The following is a 13,277-nucleotide window of genomic DNA, read 5'->3' on the forward strand; positions in this document are numbered from 1 at the left end:
TATACCCAAACCTGTCCCAAATGGGACAAAAAATTTACCAAGGCATGTTGATGCCACTCCATGATAGCATGCCAAGTTTCATGAATTTCAGACGAGTTTTGGATTTACTAGAATTTAAAAATCAGGTATTTCAATGTTTGCGGCTGAGTGATGGTGGCAGGGTGTTTAAAATTCATTCCCATTTCTTGCATGGGACCTAAGCATGGAACCAAGGACAAATATTTGATTTTTAAACCAGTTTATATGCACTGGAGAATGTGCATGTAGTTCAAATATGAATTATGCACATAAAATGCTTGGAAAACCTAGTTAATGTATAAAAATGTCCGAACGAACCCCGAAAAATTCCAAAATAGACCTGTTGTTCTATGTTGACACTCGAATTTTTTTGAAAGCAATAAGAGGCAACGGATATCGTTTCATCCCCAAAGGTGGCACATTCCCTGCCGAGACCATCACGCTTGTTGTGGGAAGCTAAGGTTTGTGAGAAGCTTATAACCAAACTTGCCCCAAATGGGACAAAAAATTTACCACGACATGTTGATGCCGCTCCATGATAGCATGCCAAGTTTCATGAATTTCAGACGAGTTTTGGGGTTACTAGAATTTAAAAACCAGGTATCTCAATGTTTGCGGTCGAGTAACGGTGGTAGGGTGTTTGAAATTCATTCTCATTTCTTGCATGGGACCTAAGCATGCAACCAAAGACACAGATTTGATTTTTCAACCAGTTTATATGCACTGGAATGTGTCTGTAGTTCAAATTTGAATTATGCGCATAAAATGCCTAGGAAACCCAGTTAATGTATAAAAATGTCCAAACGAACCCCGAAATATTCCAAAATTAAACACAACACTCCTGTTGTTCTATGTTGACACTTGAATTTTTTTTGAAAACAATAAGAGGCAACTGATATCGTTTCATCCCAAAGGTGGCACGTTCCCTACCGAAACCATCACGCTTGTTGTGAGAAGCTTTGGTTTGTGAGAAGCTTATACCCAAACCTGCCCCAAATGGGACAAAAAAATTACCACGGCATGTTGATGCCGCTCCATGATAGCATGCCAAGTTTCATGAAATTCAGACGAGTTTTGGATTTACTAGAATTTAAAAACCGGGTATCTCAATGTTTGCGGTCGAATGATAGTGGCAGGGTGTTTTAGATTCATTCCCATTTCTTGCATGGGACCTAAGCATGCAACCTAGGACACAGATTTGATTTTTCAACCAGTTTATATGCACTGGAGAATGTGCATGTAGTTCAGATTTGAATTATGCACATAAAATGCCTAGGAAACCCAGTTAATGTATAAAAATGTCCAAACGGACCCCGAAAATTTCTAAAATTGAAGACAACACTCCTTTTGTTCTATGTTGACACTCGAAATTTTTTGAAAGCAATAAGAGGCAACAGATATCTTTTCATCCCCAAAGGTGGCACATTCCCTACCGAAACCATCACGCTTGTTGTGAGAAGCTCTGGTTTGTGAGAAGCTTATACCCAAAACTGCCCCAAATGGGACAAAAAATTTACCACTACATGTTGATTCCGCTCCATGATAGCATGCCAAGTTTCATGAATTTCAAACAAGTTTTGGATTTACTAGAATTTAAAAACCAGGTATCTCAATGTTTGCGGCCGAGTGACAGTGGCAGGGTGTGTGACATTCATTCCATGTCTTGCATGGGACCTAAGCATGCAACCAAGGACACATATTTGATATTTCAACCCGTTTATATGCACTAGAGCATGTGCACGTAGTTCAAATTAGAATTATGCACCTGAAATGCCTACAAAAACCAAGTTATTGTATAAAACGTCCAAACGAACCCTGAATAATTCCATTTTTTACGACACACCTATAGTTGCATGTTCACTGCAGATAAAAATTCTAGCAATTCAAACACCATCCTTTGTAGCCGTGACCCCATTACGTAATTCAAATCAAGACGATAAATCAAGTAGATGGCGCACAGTTTATTATCACCAACCGTGTGAGATGCAGCACAAAATATCTTGGAGCACTGTCGGTGTATAGTACGCCTATGGCTTACACGAGAAGGTGCGTCAGCTACAGTCCACAACCGGCGTGTCAAGCACACTAGCTCACTCCCCAAATATCATTTCACTTTTCATTCATCGCTGGTGAAAGATGGGGACGTGGACCTATGTCGTGAGGGAAACTTCAGCGGCCCACTCCGGTGAGAGCGCAGTCGCAGCCGCCAGGCGCGTGCTAACAAGCTTCGTGAGGGCGACCACAGTCTGCGTCCGGGCGGCCAAGGCAGCCCAAACGGCCGTTGTAGCTTCTCAGGCAGTGGCAGTAGCATCTGCCTTGAGGATAGCAACTGGCGAGAGCGGCACAGCAGCTGTCCGTTTCGCAGCGGCGGCCTTAGACCTGATGGAGGCCGCCCACTACCATGTCGAGGCCGTCCATGCCCAGCTCGTGGTGGTCACTGCACAAATCGAACGAAGCTTCTCCGACAACATTCGGCAACCCACGGCCGAAGAGTTAGCAATCACCAAGAGAGTTCGAGCAGCCGTCTGTTCCTGCGCGGCATACCTTGCCACGATGGAGCCCGCCAGAGCCCAGATCACGGCCGCGCACGCCCAGCTCGTGGCGGCCTATTCCAAAGATATGGCGGACACGGATGGCGAGATGCTTGCCAAGTATGGTGCAATTGATGCCATGGAGCCCCTTCCCCAGGAGACCGTCGGGCACGAGCTGGACATGGAGGCGGCGGCGGAGATCGACAAGCACCAGCCGTAGTAGTACTCTTTTTTTGTTTAATTAAGAGCCGTGGTCTTCAATTTGTTAGAGTAATGTTTAGGTCAGCTAGCTCTGTTTAATCGCTGAACTTGCTCGATTAAGAAGTTAGTCTCCTTTATGCACCCAAATTATGCAATGACGTGGATGACCACTGTAACCAGGGAAATTCGAACCAAACTTTTTTTACGTTCAAAATCAACACACACGGGTTAAGCTATCTGAATCATTTGTGATGTTCACATATCATACACAGTTTTGAATAAGGGACCGTGTATGATGACACTTTGCGCGCCAGTTTTTTCGCTGAAGCGATTCCAAATTTTCGGCTTCCGTAGAAATATCTACCTCCCCGCCCTCTCCCCCTTACCAAAAGCCACATTTCCCCTATTTCCACTTTCCTTTCCAAGTTGAAACCTTCACTCCTTGTTTGCAGTGCCGCCTCCTCACCGGCGACCCTCCTCCACGCTGCTCGACCTCGCCTATCCAGGCAGGTAATCCACACCCGACCCCCATCCTCCTTCTCCTTCCACATCCCACATGCCTCGACCACCGGCGTGACACCTTCCACCCAAATTATCGACCCCTCCACCAAATAAGCGCCGCCCTAAGCCATGGTGCACGCAGTATAGTCAGGATCCCAAGGACCATTTAGCAGCGGAGAAGCAAATCGCGGCCGCACACGCGGATAAGGTCGCGATGGCTCCATTCGTGTCGACCCCCAGATCTTGGAGGAACACCTCACCGTCGAGGCCACCGTCAACGCCTCGCGTGCCGATGACGCGACACAGTTGGTTGTTTGGTTCAATTCTACAATTCGATGTTCAATTGTTGTTGGTGCATTCTTTTATTGTATACCATGTGAGAAATAAATCTAATTTGGCTGTACTAAGTACATGAGAAACAAATACAATTGCTATATTTCCATGTTGTTAAGCATGCTTGGTTTGGTTAACTGTCTGATCTTCTATTAGGAGTATGTTATAGTGTGCAATGTGGTGCTCAGTTAACGTTTGGTTCATTTGTTGTGGTGTTTAGTTAACTGTTTTGTTTGGTTGAATTCTGCAATGCAATGTTCAATAGTTGTGGGTGCATTCTGTTATTGTATACCATGTGAGGAATAAATTGAATTTGGTTGTAGTAAATGTTGGGAACATAGTAATTTCAAAAAAATCATACGCACACGCAAGATCATGGTGATGCATAGCAACGAGAGGGAAGAGTACCGTCCATGTACCCTCATAGACCGTAAGCGCAAGCGCTATGAGAACATGGTTGATGTAGTCGAACGTCTTCACAATCCGACCGATCCAAGTACCGAATGCACGGCACCTCCAAGTTCAGCACACGTTCAGCTCGATGACGTCCCACGAACTTCGATCCAGCAGAGCTTCACAGGAGAGTTCCGTCAGCACGACGGCGTGATGACGGTGATGATGTTGCTACCGACGCAGGGCTTCACCTAAGCACCGCTACGATATGATCGAGGTGGATTATGGTGGAGGGGGCACTGCACACGGCTAAGAGATCAATGATCAACTTGTGTGTTCTAGGGTGCCCCCTGCCCCCGTATATAAAGGAGCAAGGGGGAGGCCGGCCGGCCCCTGTAGAGCGCGCCAGGAGGAGGAGTCCTCCTCCTAGTAGGAGTAGGACTCCCCTTTCCTACTACTACTAGGAGGAGAAAAGGAAGGGGGAAGGGGAGAAGGAAGGAGAGGGAGGAAAGGAGGAAAGGGGGGCCGGCCCCCTAGTCCAATTCGGTTTGGGCTAGGGGGCCGCGCGCCCTGCCTCCTCTCTTCCACAACTTTGCCCATGATGCCCAATACTTCTTCCCCGTATTCCCGTAACTCCCCGGTACTCTGAAAAATACCCGAATCACTCGGAACCTTTCCGATGTCCCAATATAGTCGTCCAATATATCGATCTTTACGTCTCGACCATATCGAGACTCCTCGTCATGTCCCCGATCTCATCTGGGACTCCGAACTACCTTCAGTACATCAAATCACATAAACTCATAATACCGAATCGTCACAGAACGTTAAGTGTGCGGACCCTACGGGTTCGAGAACTATGTAGACATGACCGAGATCTTTATTGGTAAAACCGCATAACAACATACGTTGTTCCCTTTGTCATCGGTATGTTACTTGCCCGAGATTCGATCGTCGGTATCCTCATACCTAGTTCAATCTCGTTACCGGCAAGTCTCTTTACTTGTTTTGTAATGCATAATTCTGCAACTAACTCATTAGTCACAATGCTTGCAAGGCTTATAGTGATGTGTATTACTGAGAGGGCCCAGAGATTCCTCTCCGATAATCAGAGTGACAAATCCTAATCTCGATCTATGCCAACTCAACAAGTACCATCGGATACACCTATAGAGCACCTTTATAATCACCTAGTTACGATGTGACGTTTGGTAGCACACAAAGTGTTCCTCCGGTACTCGGGAGTTGCATAATCTCATAGTCATAGGAACATGTATAAGTCATGAAGAAAGAAATAGCAACAAACTAAACGATCATCGTGCTAAGCTAACGGATGGGTCAAGTCAATCACATCATTCTCTAATGATGTGATCTCGTTAATCAAATGACAACTCATGTCTATGGTTAGTAAACTTAACCATCTTTGATTCAACGAGCTAGTCAAGTAGCGGCATACTAGTGACACTTTGTTTGTCTATGTATTCACACATGTACTAAGTTTCCGGTTAATACAATTCTAGCATGAATAATAAACATTTATCATGATATCAGGAAATAAATAATAACTTTACTATTGCCTTTAGGGCATATTTCCTTCAGTAAATACATGACAAAAAAATATAATTGCAATATTTCCAAGTTGTTAAGCATGCTTGGTTTGGTTCACTGTATGATCTTCTATTAGGAGTATATTATATTGTGCAATGTGGTGCTCAGTTAATGTTTGGTTCATTTGTTGTGGTGTTTAGCTAACTTCTTAGTTCAATTCTACACTGCGATGTCCAATTGTCGTGGGTAGAATTTTCTATTGTTGTGCACGTGAGGAATAAATCGAATTTGGCTGCACTTAATACATTCTTAATCATGCTTGGTTTGGATAAATGGGTTTTCCATGTGGCTTGAATTAATCTGCTGAATCTGCAATGTGCTTATTTTTCATCAACATATTTTACTAATAGCATGCGAACTCTTACTTAACCTGATGACTAACTACCTTATATGTGTTGCAGGGAAACAACGGGAAGCACTGAGGTTTACAATCGAGGTTAGCACATGCATGGTCCGTTGTCTAATAGCACATTATTAGGAAATTGCAGGAATCATTCTACTATTTAGGTTTTTAACAATTAGGTCTTGCACATGTAGGTCCTGCTGTCAGAGGTTTTGACCCACTGTTCAACCCTTTTTGCATATGGGGAAATGAGTTGTCCATGAATATCAGTCAAGTCAAGAAACTCAGAAAGATTGTTAGGATAAAGAAAATAGCGACAAAAACAATAAGATCTTTGTCTGCACAATGAAGAAGACATCAGTTCACTACAGGACGGTATTAACTATTATACCTTGACTTTTTTATTCCTTTGTGCCATTTAGAATATAGAGAAGATATTTATGCACATCCTTGTTTTCAGGCCTTTCCAAAGCAGTTCACTGATGATTACCTCTCAAACCACCTGTATGGTCAGGAGGCAAGGAAGGTATTCATACAACACCCACGGTTCAATATTGAAGTGTTCCCGAAGAGGACGAAGGATGGACGGTCAATCATCCATAGGCACTAGCCTAAAGTTATAAATACCTTCAACATCAATGAAGGCTCAATATTCTCCTTCTGCTTCAGTAGTTTTCCAGATGAGATACATCTGTCTATGTACCGTCTATGATGCTAATTTTGAAAGGTTATAGATGTTGCATGTGAAACTTGGTCCTGGTGTAGTTGTGTAATGGGGTAGCTGAGTGTTGAAGCTATATGATGTTGTACTCTGATGTATTTCAATTATGAAAATAAAATATATTGCGTGCTTAATATGAAATGTCAATTAGATTAATAAATGGATTATGAATAATCGGATAATTAGCCTGCTAATGGTGAATTAGCCTGCTAATTGGGTTTGCTATTGCAAATGGTTGTTGAAAAAATACCGTGGGCGATGACCTCAGGCAACGCACACAGTTTCTAGGAATAAACCGTGTTGGATCAATGAACAATCACACACAGCTTTCTCTTGAAAACTGTTTGCATTAGGCCACCTTGCGCAAACGTTTACCATATAAAAACTGTGTGTGATGGACAGCCTTTACCACATAGTTTCTTCTATGGACCGTGTGTGATACATTCAATAACGCAAACGACTTAACGGGAAAAATTGTGTGTGATGTACCTGTGAACGGAAACGTTTTCCTTGGAGCGACGGTGTGGGATGTACATACGAATGGAAACGTTTAGCGGGGACTGACTGTGTGGGATGTACTTGCGACAGGAAACAATTTTGCTATATAATTGTATTTTTTTAGCTCTACTGTACATATTTCTGTATTTGAGCGCTCGCCGATGGCACGCGACCTCATTTTGCCGAGCGTGTGTGCTAGGAGGGCATATCCCCGACGGTTTCTGGGTCATGTGGGAAGGACCCCCCCCCTATCGCCCACACTCACTTGACGACGGTTCCAAATGTCGTCGCGGAAAGGGGTTAAAAACCGTTTGTTTAGCACCTCATTGTACTAGTGAATGATTTGGCATTTAGTAGTGAGCACAAAGCAACATATATCATGCAATGACGAAGGCTAACTCTCTTCCTATTCATCGCATATCATACAAGAACAATTCATGCACATCAAGTAAAGGCCAATACATAGCATAAGCAGTTTCTTGCAATTTTATCGTGTTGGAAACATAGAGAGGTGGAGATATAGTTCCTCTCTCATAATAATTGCAAGTAGGAGCAGCAAGCACATGCATATTATACTCATCAAATTTATCATGTGTAGTGTTAGAACGCAACCCATCAATGTAATCCTTAATAAGTGCAAACTTTTCCCATATAGTGTAGTTTGGAGAATTCAAAAAGATAATAGGACTATCATGTGTGGGTGCAATAGCAACAATTTCATTCTTAATATAAGGAACTATAGCAAGTCCATCTCCATAAGGATAATTCATATTGGCATCTTGGCCACAAGCATAGCAAGCATCAAGTTCATCAAAAAGGGATATTTCAAATGAATCAATGGGATCATAGCAATTATCATAGCATTCATCCTTCGGTAAGAACGAAGGGAAATTAAATAATGTATGAGTTGAATAGTTAATCTTATTAGAAGGTGGGCACGGGTGACCAATCCGCTCTTCCTCCACTTGTTCTTCGCTCTCCTCATCATCTTTTGCATCCAATGAGCTCACAGTTTCATCAATTCCTTCTTCAATAGACTCCTGCAAAATATTAGTCTCTTCTTGGACAGCAGAGACTTTCTCAATAAATGCATCAATATCGGAATTGTATTTATAATTATCATAGCAATATTTAATGATAGAAAAAATTTCAAGTCTATAAACTGAATCATCAAAATCTTCAAACTTTTCAAACAAATATTCAATTTCATAAGCACCCTTAAAAGCAATGAATTCTTCTATTCGTTCCACATCATTTTCATTAAATTTGCATGAAAAGGGAAGGTGTGGAGCGTTCATCCTAGAGCAATAAGTATAACCATATCTCAAGGATAACTCCTGAGCACACCAATGCAACATATGAATTTGATCCCATAGTAATTTCCCTTTTTATGTCAAGCGATAATCCCTAAAGTATTCATGTTGATCCAACGTTACTTCCATTATATAGTTGAATGGGGTTTTCTCGGGATTATCAAAGTAGTGCATGATATCTTTCACATAACGAGCATCGAGGGTTTTAGGAGGTCCCCCATCTCCATGAGTAGCAAGTACAACTAATTTTTTTTGGTGTCTCGTGTTCCATATCCATAACTGAAGATAGAGAACAACTTAGAATAGGAAATAAAAACTACTTAGTGATAAAGCAAACAAGCTCACACGAGAATATTCACCCCACCCTATTGCTCCCCGGCAATGGCGCCAGAAAAAGGTCTTGATAACCCACAAGTGTAGGGGGTCGTTTGTAGCCTTCTTCGATAAATAATAGTGTCGAACCCAATGAGGAGCTAAAGGTATAACAAATATTCCCTCAAGTTCTATCGACCACCAATACAACTCTACGCACACTTGACGTTTGCTTTACCTAGAACAAGTATGAAACTATTTTGCAAGAATAAAACTAGGAGTACTTTGCGAGAATAAAAACTACAAATAAATTGCAAGGTAATAAAAGTGGATAGCTTTTGCCAACAAGAAAGACATTTGTCCCTAGGCAATCGATAACAAGTATCGGCAATCATTCTTGTAATTTTATATGAGGGAGAGGCATGAGCTAACATACTTTCTCTACTTGGATCATATGCACTTATGATTGGAACTCTAGCAAGCATCCGCAACTACTAAAGATCAGTAAGATCGTGAAACCCAACCATAACATTAAGTATCAAGTCCTCTTTATCCCATACGCAACAACCCACCTACTCGGGTTTAAGCTTCTATCACTCTTTTAACCCACCATAAGCAAATCATGAATGTATTGCAACACCCTACAGCAGGTACTCCTCACGTTTGTGCGAGACAGAGGGCACTGTAGGACAGCACCATAAAAAAATAAACAATCATACCAACCAAGATCATGATTAACCCACAGGACAGAAAAGATCTACTCAAACAGCATAGGGTAACCATAGATCATTGGGAAATAATATATGGAGTTGAGCACCATGTCTAAGTAGAGATTACAGCGGAGAGAGGGGGTGTTACACCATTGCATAGAAGGGGAGAAAGTTGGTGTTGACGGTAGCAAGATTGTTGATGTAGATCGCCGTCATGATCCTACCCTCGGCGGCACTCCGGCGCCACCGGGAGAGATGGGGAGAGAGCCCCCCGCCTTATTCTTCTTCCTTTGTCTCCCTCCTAGATGGGAGGAGAGTTCCCTCTCTAGTCCATGGCCTCCATGGCAGCGGAGGGGCGGGAGCCCCTCAGAGATTGGATCTCCCCCTCTGTTCTCTTCTGTTTCGCGCTCCCTAGATCTGGACGAAAACCGTTTCTTATATTCCGGGAGATCCGTATCTCCGATTGCGCTGAGATTTTAACACGATTTTTTCCAGATATAAGCTTCCTTGCACCTTAAGTAGAGCTCTAACCGGCGTACGAGGTGAGCACAACCCACCACCACGCGCTTGGCTCCTGGGTCGCGCCGTGGTGCCTTGTGGGCTGTGTGGGACTCCGTTTGCATTGATTCCAAGTCCCAAAAATCACATATATTCCAAAATAATTCTTCGTAAAATTTTATTGCATTTGGGCTTCTTTTGATATGGATTTTCTGTGATACAAAAAACATGCAAAAAACAGGAACTAGCACTGGGCACTGGATCAATAGGTTAGTCTAATAAATCATATAAAAAGTTGCCAAAAATATGTGAAAGTTGTATAATATTGGCATGAAACAATCAAAAATTATATATACGACAGAGAGTATCAAGGAAACACCCACCACACACTCCACCGCCCATGCTCGTCGGCAGCAGTTGTCGGCCGCCGTTGCCACCACACCATCGTCGAAAGCCAGGGCCATTGCACACTCCACCGCCGCGGCTCGAAGGCGGGAGGTGGCCGTCGTGGCTGCCACCGCACTGTCGGCCATCACCCGCTCTGCTACCGCGGCCTGAAGGCGGGCGGTGGTGGTTGTGGCCGCCACCCCATCGTCAGCCTCCAGCCCACCATCGACCGCCGGGGTCAGCACCCGCTCCGCCACCGCTGCCCGAAGGCGGGGGGCAGAGGTGGAGGCCCGCACGTGTGTCAGTGACCTTGCGCGCTACACCGAGTTCCTGCGGCAGGAGGAGGAGCGCCTCGTCGAGCATGCAAAGAGCCTTACTGCCTCCGTGGCCACGGCACACGCCGCCTCAGAGGCGAGGAATCAGGAGATCTACGAGGAGAACTACCGCTTCGAGAGGGGTCGTCTGGAGCGGCAGAGGACATTCGAGGTGAGTGTTGCTGAAGCTGCAGCAGCGGCAGGCACCGTATTGCAGTTGTCCAGCTCGTCGGTAGGCTCCTCCTCCTCTGCCTCTTACTGAGTGCTCGACAGAGGAGAGGCTTTCGGAAGTAGTACAAAGCCCCTCCGTAGTAGTAGTATTTAGGGGCTATTTTGTTCAGTTCATCTGACTATAGATATGGTGGAACTGTACAACGTACTTAAAATTAGCTATCATATATAGTTGAACTAGCTATTTTAGTACATGGTTGGCAAGAATTGGGGAAAAGTTTGGTCGGTTCAGCTGTCAAGTTGAACTGTTTGTATAAAGAACGACTACTTAATCTATGAATGAAATCTATGCTTAATTACTGAATTTTTATTGCAAAAATTAGATAGTGCTAGTTATTTTTAGCTGCATATTTTGGCAAATCGCAGTGTTACAAGGTTGAGAAATGGCAATGTTACTAGATCAAAAAATGTCAATCTTTCCTGTTTGATAAATGGCAACATACCCAATATGACAAATGCAAATGTTACCAAATTGTTTGTACGTGGTTGCACACGGGTCATCCAAAACAACCGTTTGCGTTGAAGGGATGCACAAATCATGCGTTGTGAATTTCCCTTGACATAAGGGGGAAGACCATAGCTCTCACTTTGCATACAGGTGTTATATCTAAAACGTTTGCGATCAAGAGTTGCACAAATCTAGCTCGGCACATTTTCCCTTGGCTTCTCGGGGAAGCTGTCGGTTTGCATACGGGTATTCTAACTAAAACATTTGCAATGAGTGTATTATATTTAAAAACCATTGACGTTATTTTCAAAAGAAAATCGTTTGATAAGTCTGTACATTAAGAGAGAAAAATGCAAGTCCGTTCAAACCATATCCTTCATTCAGTCACACTGTGAATTTATATTCATATGATCGAGAATTCGAGATACGGTATTAAACCCCAAAAAACTATTTCCGGCGGCGGCGGAGGCGGCGTGCCGCGCCATAATTGTTGTTGTCGTCCTCCGGGACGCCGTTGTTGAAGTCTTCAAGGCAGCATCTACAGGAATCAGCTACTTTGCCGTCAGCCATGGCGGACGGCAAAGGCATGGATGGCTAATGGCAAAGGTCTTTGCCGTCCGCCGCGGATGGCAAAAGGTGACGGCAAAGTAAGGTTCGGCAAAGAGGTACTTTGCCGTCTGCTTCGGGCGGCTGACGGCAAAGGAGCCTTTGCCATCAGCAGCGGACGGCAAAGAGTGCAGATGGCAATAAGTGCGCTGTTACTCCGTTAGGTGGCTAACGGCAGGCCTTTGCCGTCCGCCGCTGATGGCAAACTTCGGAAGGCCTTTGCCGTCCGCCGTGTGATGTCAGCCGATGTCACTACACGGCAGGCCTTTGCCGTCCGCCGTTGTAGGCAAAGTTTTTGCTCTTTGCTGTCCGCCGCGGACGGCAAAGCCTTTGTCGTCAGCCACTGTAGGCAAACTGACCAAATTGGTCAGCCTCCCAGGAAGCACAGCTGCCTGCCACGTGGCCTCTTTGCCGTCCGCTGCTGATGGCAAAGAGCTCTTTGCCGTCGGTGGCAGACGGCAAAGAGCCTGCATATTGGCTCTTTTTTTCTGTTTTTTTGAATCCAACAATTTTCAGAGCAAATATATATGACATATATAGATATATTTCCATATCAGATATCCAGCACATAAGTTTCATATCACATATCACATATCACATAAGTTTCATCCATACACATTGTTCATACCTAAGCAAGTTCCATCCATATACATATTACAATGCAAAGTTTCATCAAGATAGGAAGTTCCATCATAGCAAGCTAGATACAATGCAAAGTTTCATGAAAGGAAAAGCAAGCACTCCATCATAGCAAGCTAGGTTCCATGAAGTGAATGAAATCTGCAAAATGGTAAATAAGAAAGTTAGAAATAGGTGACTAGAACAAGAAGAAGACTAGAAGAAGAAGTATATGTCATTTATGAGCTAACTTAGTTGAAATTGATCATATATGAGCTAACTAAGTTGAAATGGGTAGTTTATGAGCTAACTTAGTTGAAATGGATCATTTATGAGCTAACTTAGTTGAAATGGGTCATTTATGAGCTAACTAAGGTGAAGGGCATCGTTTTTGAGCTAACTAAGGTGAAATGAATAGTTTTTGAGCTAACTAAGGTGAAATGGATCATTTATGAGCTAACTTAGGTGAAATGGATCATTTATGAGCTAACTTACTTGAAATGGGTCGTTTATGAGCTAACTAAGGTGAAATGGATCTTTTTGAGCTAACTAAGGTGAAATGGATTGTTTTTGAGCTAACTTAGGTGAAATGGATCATTTATGAGCTAACTTAGTTAAAATGGATCATTTATGAGCTAACTAAGGTGAAATGGATCGTTTTTGAGCTAACTAAGGTGAAATGGATCGTTGTTT

This window comes from Triticum dicoccoides, chromosome 6A (assembly GCF_002162155.2).
Source record: "Triticum dicoccoides isolate Atlit2015 ecotype Zavitan chromosome 6A, WEW_v2.0, whole genome shotgun sequence".
Lineage (NCBI taxonomy): Eukaryota > Viridiplantae > Streptophyta > Magnoliopsida > Poales > Poaceae > Triticum > Triticum dicoccoides.